Source organism: Chaetura pelagica, unplaced genomic scaffold (genome assembly GCF_000747805.2).
Source record: "Chaetura pelagica isolate M959 unplaced genomic scaffold, ChaPel_1.0 scaffold39, whole genome shotgun sequence".
Lineage (NCBI taxonomy): Eukaryota > Metazoa > Chordata > Aves > Apodiformes > Apodidae > Chaetura > Chaetura pelagica.
Window position 1 is genome coordinate 3,009,120 of NW_009954614.1, and position 8,688 is coordinate 3,017,807.

Consider the following 8,688-nt stretch of genomic DNA (forward strand, 5'->3'; position numbering starts at 1 on the left):
AAACAACTGACAGGTAAATGTAACTGACCCACATTAAGGGACACTCATAAAGACACTAACAGGTTACCTATACCAAAAGAGAAGAAACTCATGATAGGACTAGAAATTTTCAGACTCTGAAGGTTTGGAACTTCAAGTGATTCTTACTTTGTTATGACTGCAGGACCCTGAATCCATCTCCGCCACTCTCAAGGGAGCAAACAAGGACACTTATTTTGATAAATAGGGGGAAAATTGCTATCCTCAGAATAACTATAGTCAGCAATACTTATGACACCGTCTTTTGGTCTGGAGAGAATATCAAGGACTCTTAATTAATTAATTAAGAAAGTAAATAAGTAAAGTAATAAATTGAGTAGCTATCATCACAGTAAGTACCAAATTCCACACTTTTATTATATATCCTCTTCTGAAAGAGCACTGAGCTTCAATATCAGTAGAAACATTGTAAGAGGTACATTACAAAGAAGCAATGTAAAGAAAGAAATAAACACCACTGGAATGTGAGAACCATCAACCTTAACAGTAGCAGAAACATCAGCAAAGAACAGTGCTAGTCAGAGACCAAGAGAAGCAGCTTTCAAATATAACAGCACAGAACTGCTCCAGAGGGAAGTGAATGTATGTCCCTCGCCCATCTGACAGATCAGCTCACACAACTCCATCTAGGAGCTTAAGAAACAGTAGCTTAACCAGCGCTGACACCACTCCAGCCCATGCACTCAGGCAAGAGAGAAGGAGCAAGAGCTGTCATGAAAAATCTGACTGACACCTTAGCAAAGCAATGTCTAGTCTGTGATGTGAAAGCACTGGCAGAAGGAGCTATACACCACTGGACCTAAGCCCAGAAAGGAGAAGATGCTGAAAGCAGCCTGTGCCTGGGGTATCAGACTTAACAGCTGACATAGAAGAGTCAGCAGCAATTCCCTGAAGGAGGAAAACAATTTGCTGTTGTCATCTGCAAGGCATGGGACCAAGTTGTCCCACTGTGCCACAGAAGGTAACCAAAGACCAAAGGACTGGCTGAGAACTAGGAATTGAAGGCAACTCGAGAACGGTAAGGATCCACTGAAATGAAAACATTTTAGATACCACCTAAAGTTCTCTCTTTGTTTACATGTTTGGACACTAGATAGGAGGGCATCAGATACAAAGGACTCAGGGCTGGTTTGGTTCTGACATGGTTTCTCTAGTGGGCTAGGGGCCCCAGGAGTGGCTCCTTTAGGAAGCTACTAAAACCTCCCCCAGCTCAGGTAGCCAAGGCCAGGTCCTTAGAAGGACAACAGGTGTGCCTCCATGATTAATGTGAAAGAACTGCTATAAGACCTGAGCAAAGAAAGCAGAGAGAGCTGTGCTGGAGAGGTGAAAGGCAATGCTGGGGTGAAGATCTCGAGGCTAGTGAGGAAGAAGGGGGAAGAATGTACCCAAGCTGAAGTTCCCCTGCAACCTATGGCAAGATGGCAGGCTGCCCCCTGCATTAATGGAGGAATGTGGTGGAACATTCCCTGAAGATGTCTGGAGGAGCGAATGTAGACTTGCAACCGGTGGGCTTTCATCTGCAGCTGTGGAAGACCCCAGCTCCAGGGGAGTTGGCAGTTCCCAAAGCAGCCCGTGACTCTGTGGGAAGCCCACACTGGATCAGCTTGCTCTGGACCTCATGGGATGGACTCATGAAGGAGAGGTTTGTGGAGGACTCTCTCCCATGGGAGGGACCCCGTGGGGAAGCAGGGGAGGACTGTAAGGAATCCTTCTTCCTGAGAAAGGTGCGGCAGGAACCACCAGACTGTGAACTGACTCTAAACCCCATCCCCTGTTCCCCTGTGCCGCTGGGGGGAAGGAGGGAGAGACTCCAGAAACAAAGTAATTTGGGCCCGGGAAGAAGGGAGGGGTGGGGATAACGTATGTAAGCCCTGCTCTTTGTGTTCACAGAATCAAATATCAGAGAATCACAGAATCACAGAATGTTTGGAGTTGGAAGGGACCTTAAAGGTTGTCGAGTTCCAACTCCCCTGCATGGGCAGGGACCCCTCCCAGTAGAACAGGCTGCTCAGAGCCCCATCCAACCTGCCCTTGAACACTTCCAGGGATGGACCCCCCACAACATCTCTGGGAAGCCTGTTCCAGTGTCTCGTCACCCTTACACTGACGAATTTCCATCTGATCTCTAACCTAAATCTCTCTTCTTTTAGTGTAAAACCATTACCCTTTGTCCTGTCACTCCAAGCCCTTGTAAAAGTCCCTCCCCAGATCTTCTGTAGCCCTTCAGGTACTAGAAGGCCACTATGAGGCCCCCCCAAAGCCTTCTCTTTTTCAGGCTGAACAGCCTCAACTCCCTCAGCCTGTCATCATAAGAGAGGTGCTCTTGCCCTCTGATCATTTTTGTGGCCCTTCTCTGGACATGCTCCAACAGGTCCACATCTTTCTTGTGCTGGGGGCACCAGAGCTGGACACAGTATTCTAGGTGAGGTCTCACAAGGGCAGAGTAGAGGGGCAGAATCACCTCTCTCCATCTGTTGGCCACACTTCTTTTGATACAGCCCAGGATGCAGTTGGCCTTCTGGGCTGCAATTGCACATTGGTGGCTCATGTCCAGCTTTTGATTCACCAGTACCTCCAGGTCATTCTTCCACAGGGCTGCTCTCAGGTGTGACCTCCCCCAGCCTGTATTCATATCTTGGGTTACCTTGGCCCAGGTGCAGGACCCTGCACTTGGCCTTGTTGAACCTCATGAGGTTCACCTGTGCCCACTTCTCCAGCTTGTCCAGGTCCCTTTGGATGTCATCCCATCCCTTTGGCATATTGACTGCACCACCCAGCTTGGTGTCATCAGCAAACTTGCTGACAGTGCTCTCAATGCCACTGTCAATATCGTTGATGAAGATATTGAACAACACTGGGCCCAGCACTGACCTGAGGGACACCACTTGTCACTGTTTTCCATCTGGACTCAAAGCCATTGACCACTACCCTCTGGATGCGACCATCCAGCCATTTCCTTATCCACTGAATAGTCCACCCATCAAACCCAAATATCTCTAATTTAGAGAGAAGTGTTGTCTGTTTCCTGTGTGTGATTAGTGGTAAATTAAATTATTATTTTTTCCCCAAGCTGAGTCTGTTTTGCCTGACCTTAAACTGTGAAGAACCCTCCTTGTCCTTGTCTCGACCTAGTAGTTGGCCTTTGTACTCCCCATCCCACAGTGTGTATGTGGGGTGAGGGGGAGTTGTGTGAGTGGCCATGTGGTTGGTTCTTTGTTGTCATGTTATGCCCAAACCACAATAGTCCTTAACAGAGGAAGTCCTTGAGAAGAGACAGAAAATAATAAAGGCTTATCCTCCACAGAAAACAACACATTGATTAAGGAAAATTTTCTTTGCTGAAACTGTCATAACCTATCTTGTCATACAGACAACCTGACAATTCACATTTATATAAAAAGATGTAAACAGTTTAGACTCTCTGGTATGAGCATTTCAAAGACAAGTCTGGAGTTGTGTGTTTTTTTCCCCCTTCTCTTCCTACATTATAGTAGTCTTAGCCCTCCTGATTCTAAATTCCAGAGCTGTCTGTTGTGCAGAATGGCTGGAGAGCTGGATCAAAAAGACACACTAGACTTCATGGCTCTCACATTAAGCCTTGCCAGATGTGCTCAGCAGAGAATAACACAGACATCAAAGTGGGGCACGAGCAACTAGGTACCAAGTTAACAGTAATCAGTCCTTGCCTAAATCTTTGATATAGTTACAGGTCTGCTGAAATCTGTACCCACTTTATAGGTGTCCAACAATGATTCCACCATACAATAAGGGGGCAACGTCTGACGCCCATATTCAAACAATTGTCTGGTTTCTTACATGACATTTTGGTGTTATTTCAATTATGTCCTAAGAAAGAATAAAATAATTTTTAAAAAGCTTGTTCCATTCCTTTAGTCCTTTGTTCCAAACTGATATTCAGTATATTAAATACGAAAAATAGCTGCTCTGCATCACTGAAAACAGGACACTGAGAATTTAGACAGGAAATTTTATGGGTCTTATGAAAGCCAGGATATTAATCAATATAATGATGACATTTATTCAAACAAATGACCATAATACAAGGAAAATGTATTAGCCACCCTAATGCATAAGATGAAGGACACCACTGAATAACCAAAAATGTGCTCTGTTCTTAAATATGTCTTCAGGACCAGCTATTCTCAAAGGAAAATACAAATGGGCAGATTTTCCAAATTCTGACACAATTAACACCTTTCATACCCAATGTCTGAGGAACGGATGTGGTTGGTTCACTCCAATCAGCAGCAAAGCCCTGATCCAGTCGTTTGCTCACTCTTCCCCAGTAGGAAAGGGGAGACAAAAGGAAGGGCAAGAGCAAGAAGAAAATGTTTAATAAGTAGGGGAAAAAAACAAACTAACAAACCTAAAAAATCTCAAAGTGAATCAAAGAAAAGTTAAAAAACCCCAAACCAATGAAACAAAGCCAAGTGGTGCAAGGCAGCCACTGACCACCTCCCACTAGCAGACTGCTGCTCAGGCAGTCTCCTAGTAATGGCAGCCTTGGAAAAATTGCTCTCCCCTCTTTTATTGCCAAGTTTGCCACTGTATGGTATGGACTATCTCTCTGCTTAATTCAGGTCAGCTGTTTGTGGAGGGGCAGAGTGAGAAATGGAGAAGGCCTTGATGCTGTGCAAGCATTGGCCAGCAGTAGCCAACAAACTGGCATGCTATCAACACTGTGTCTGGTCACAAATCTAAGACAGCACCATACAGGCTGCTATGAAGAAAAATAACTGCACACTAACCAAACCAAATTCAAGAGGTTAAGGATCCTATCTATATTAAAACTACAAATCTTTTGTCAGGAAAAAAGTGAAATTAACTATGTACCTCCAGGTCATTCTTCCACAGGGCTGCTCTCAGGTGTGACCTCCCCCAGCCTGTATTCATATCTTGGGTTACCTTGGCCCAGGTGCAGGACCCTGCACTTGGCCTTGTTGAACCTCATGAGGTTCACCTGTGCCCACTTCTCCAGCTTGTCCAGGTCCCTTTGGATGTCATCCCATCCCTTTGGCATATTGACTGCACCACCCAGCTTGGTGTCATCAGCAAACTTGCTGACAGTGCTCTCAATGCCACTGTCAATATCGTTGATGAAGATATTGAACAACACTGGGCCCAGCACTGACCTGAGGGACACCACTTGTCACTGTTTTCCATCTGGACTCAAAGCCATTGACCACTACCCTCTGGATGCGACCATCCAGCCATTTCCTTATCCACTGAATAGTCCACCCATCAAACCCAAATATCTCTAATTTAGAGAGAAGTGTTGTCTGTTTCCTGTGTGTGATTAGTGGTAAATTAAATTATTATTTTTTCCCCAAGCTGAGTCTGTTTTGCCTGACCTTAAACTGTGAAGAACCCTCCTTGTCCTTGTCTCGACCTAGTAGTTGGCCTTTGTACTCCCCATCCCACAGTGTGTATGTGGGGTGAGGGGGAGTTGTGTGAGTGGCCATGTGGTTGGTTCTTTGTTGTCATGTTATGCCCAAACCACAATAGTCCTTAACAGAGGAAGTCCTTGAGAAGAGACAGAAAATAATAAAGGCTTATCCTCCACAGAAAACAACACATTGATTAAGGAAAATTTTCTTTGCTGAAACTGTCATAACCTATCTTGTCATACAGACAACCTGACAATTCACATTTATATAAAAAGATGTAAACAGTTTAGACTCTCTGGTATGAGCATTTCAAAGACAAGTCTGGAGTTGTGTGTTTTTTTCCCCCTTCTCTTCCTACATTATAGTAGTCTTAGCCCTCCTGATTCTAAATTCCAGAGCTGTCTGTTGTGCAGAATGGCTGGAGAGCTGGATCAAAAAGACACACTAGACTTCATGGCTCTCACATTAAGCCTTGCCAGATGTGCTCAGCAGAGAATAACACAGACATCAAAGTGGGGCACGAGCAACTAGGTACCAAGTTAACAGTAATCAGTCCTTGCCTAAATCTTTGATATAGTTACAGGTCTGCTGAAATCTGTACCCACTTTATAGGTGTCCAACAATGATTCCACCATACAATAAGGGGGCAACGTCTGACGCCCATATTCAAACAATTGTCTGGTTTCTTACATGACATTTTGGTGTTATTTCAATTATGTCCTAAGAAAGAATAAAATAATTTTTAAAAAGCTTGTTCCATTCCTTTAGTCCTTTGTTCCAAACTGATATTCAGTATATTAAATACGAAAAATAGCTGCTCTGCATCACTGAAAACAGGACACTGAGAATTTAGACAGGAAATTTTATGGGTCTTATGAAAGCCAGGATATTAATCAATATAATGATGACATTTATTCAAACAAATGACCATAATACAAGGAAAATGTATTAGCCACCCTAATGCATAAGATGAAGGACACCACTGAATAACCAAAAATGTGCTCTGTTCTTAAATATGTCTTCAGGACCAGCTATTCTCAAAGGAAAATACAAATGGGCAGATTTTCCAAATTCTGACACAATTAACACCTTTCATACCCAATGTCTGAGGAACGGATGTGGTTGGTTCACTCCAATCAGCAGCAAAGCCCTGATCCAGTCGTTTGCTCACTCTTCCCCAGTAGGAAAGGGGAGACAAAAGGAAGGGCAAGAGCAAGAAGAAAATGTTTAATAAGTAGGGGAAAAAAACAAACTAACAAACCTAAAAAATCTCAAAGTGAATCAAAGAAAAGTTAAAAAACCCCAAACCAATGAAACAAAGCCAAGTGGTGCAAGGCAGCCACTGACCACCTCCCACTAGCAGACTGCTGCTCAGGCAGTCTCCTAGTAATGGCAGCCTTGGAAAAATTGCTCTCCCCTCTTTTATTGCCAAGTTTGCCACTGTATGGTATGGACTATCTCTCTGCTTAATTCAGGTCAGCTGTTTGTGGAGGGGCAGAGTGAGAAATGGAGAAGGCCTTGATGCTGTGCAAGCATTGGCCAGCAGTAGCCAACAAACTGGCATGCTATCAACACTGTGTCTGGTCACAAATCTAAGACAGCACCATACAGGCTGCTATGAAGAAAAATAACTGCACACTAACCAAACCAAATTCAAGAGGTTAAGGATCCTATCTATATTAAAACTACAAATCTTTTGTCAGGAAAAAAGTGAAATTAACTATGAATACCTAAAACTGATAAAATATCAGAGCCTTAACAACTAGGAATCAGTGAAACTTCTCCAATAAAATGACAGCAAGTAAATGAACAGCTTGGAAAGACACTTCATTGGGTAAAATTTCCCAGAGGAGTAGGCTATGGTAGAAACAGCTCTCTTTTGTAGAACAGATACAAATAATTTCTCATAGTTCCATCCCAAAAATTCTGAAAAGGGAAAGCACAGTGTATATTTTCGGGAATGTTTACTACAGTAAAATTAGAGGAAACCTCAAAATAATTAATTGCTGGAAATTATGTGAAAGATAACAGTACACAAATTAAAAGCATCAAATCAAATTGCTTGTAGACTTTGCTCGTACTCATGCAATACAAAGAGAAGGAAGACAAGAATATAAATAGAAATCTAAGGCAGCAGTAGTTTACTACACAAGTTAGTAACTATTGTATAAGTCCCATATTAGTAAGAAATATGAGATGGTGGTGGAATAATTGCGTAATATTTCTCTTCACATTCAAAGTTCAAGTATGATTTCCATGAAGTCAGAGACTGAAGATGCAAGAGTCCAAGATCCCTTTGTCATCTTTCAACACTGGTGCACTGTGCTAAGTGAAAAGCCATCTGATCAATGAAAGAGAAATAACAGTCTGCTTCACAAAGACTTGGCCTCAGAGTATGAATTCTACTGTTTGCTTTCTCACTCAGTGACATGCGGAAACCAGAATGAATTACCTTTCTCCAATGGCAACATCTATATTTTATTTGCAACACATCTTAATGCAGAAATTCCTCTTTTTCTTAAGGGCAATTCTTCCTTACAGGTATAGGAAAACAGTTTTAGCCTTAATAAATTCTAATCTTAATCTCATAGCTTTTTTTTTTTTGTTGTTGTTGTTTTTGGTTTTTTTTGTTAAATACAAGATGTCACATAATTTTGCTTCTAATTACAGCTCTTTATTCAACTTTTCCAAGTATCTACTCCCTAAGAGGCCCTACTATTCTCTTCTACCTTTTCCTCAATGCTATCTATTTGTGCCTACAGCCAGTAGTCAGTAAACTGACTATTGATGTAAGAGCTCAAGTCACTTGATAGTTCATTCTGTAACACATTCCTGAGAATATCACCATGACCTAAACAAACTTGCAATTAACAAATTAATAATAAAAAAAAAAACAATCTGCAGGGTATTAAAAAGATTAGCAAGGAAAAAAAATAGTTAACCACTGATATTCTCAGAATCCTAGTAAAGGAAATTCAAACTCCAGTTTGCACTGGCCCTGTGACCTATGGTAGATACCAGGAAAACGATTTCAAGAATTAAAAACCATCTTTATAAAAGATCCAAATTGATAGGACTCTGCATATTGCATCAGTTCATGCTATAACGGGCTTTTCTGTAAGAAGTCTGGATCCCAAAATATCAGGTGGACTTGTTAGAACATGTACAGAAAATGTTACTTTTTCTCTCTAACATCACAATCAACAGGCATCAGATTTTTTTAGTAAGTCTGACATTCCTG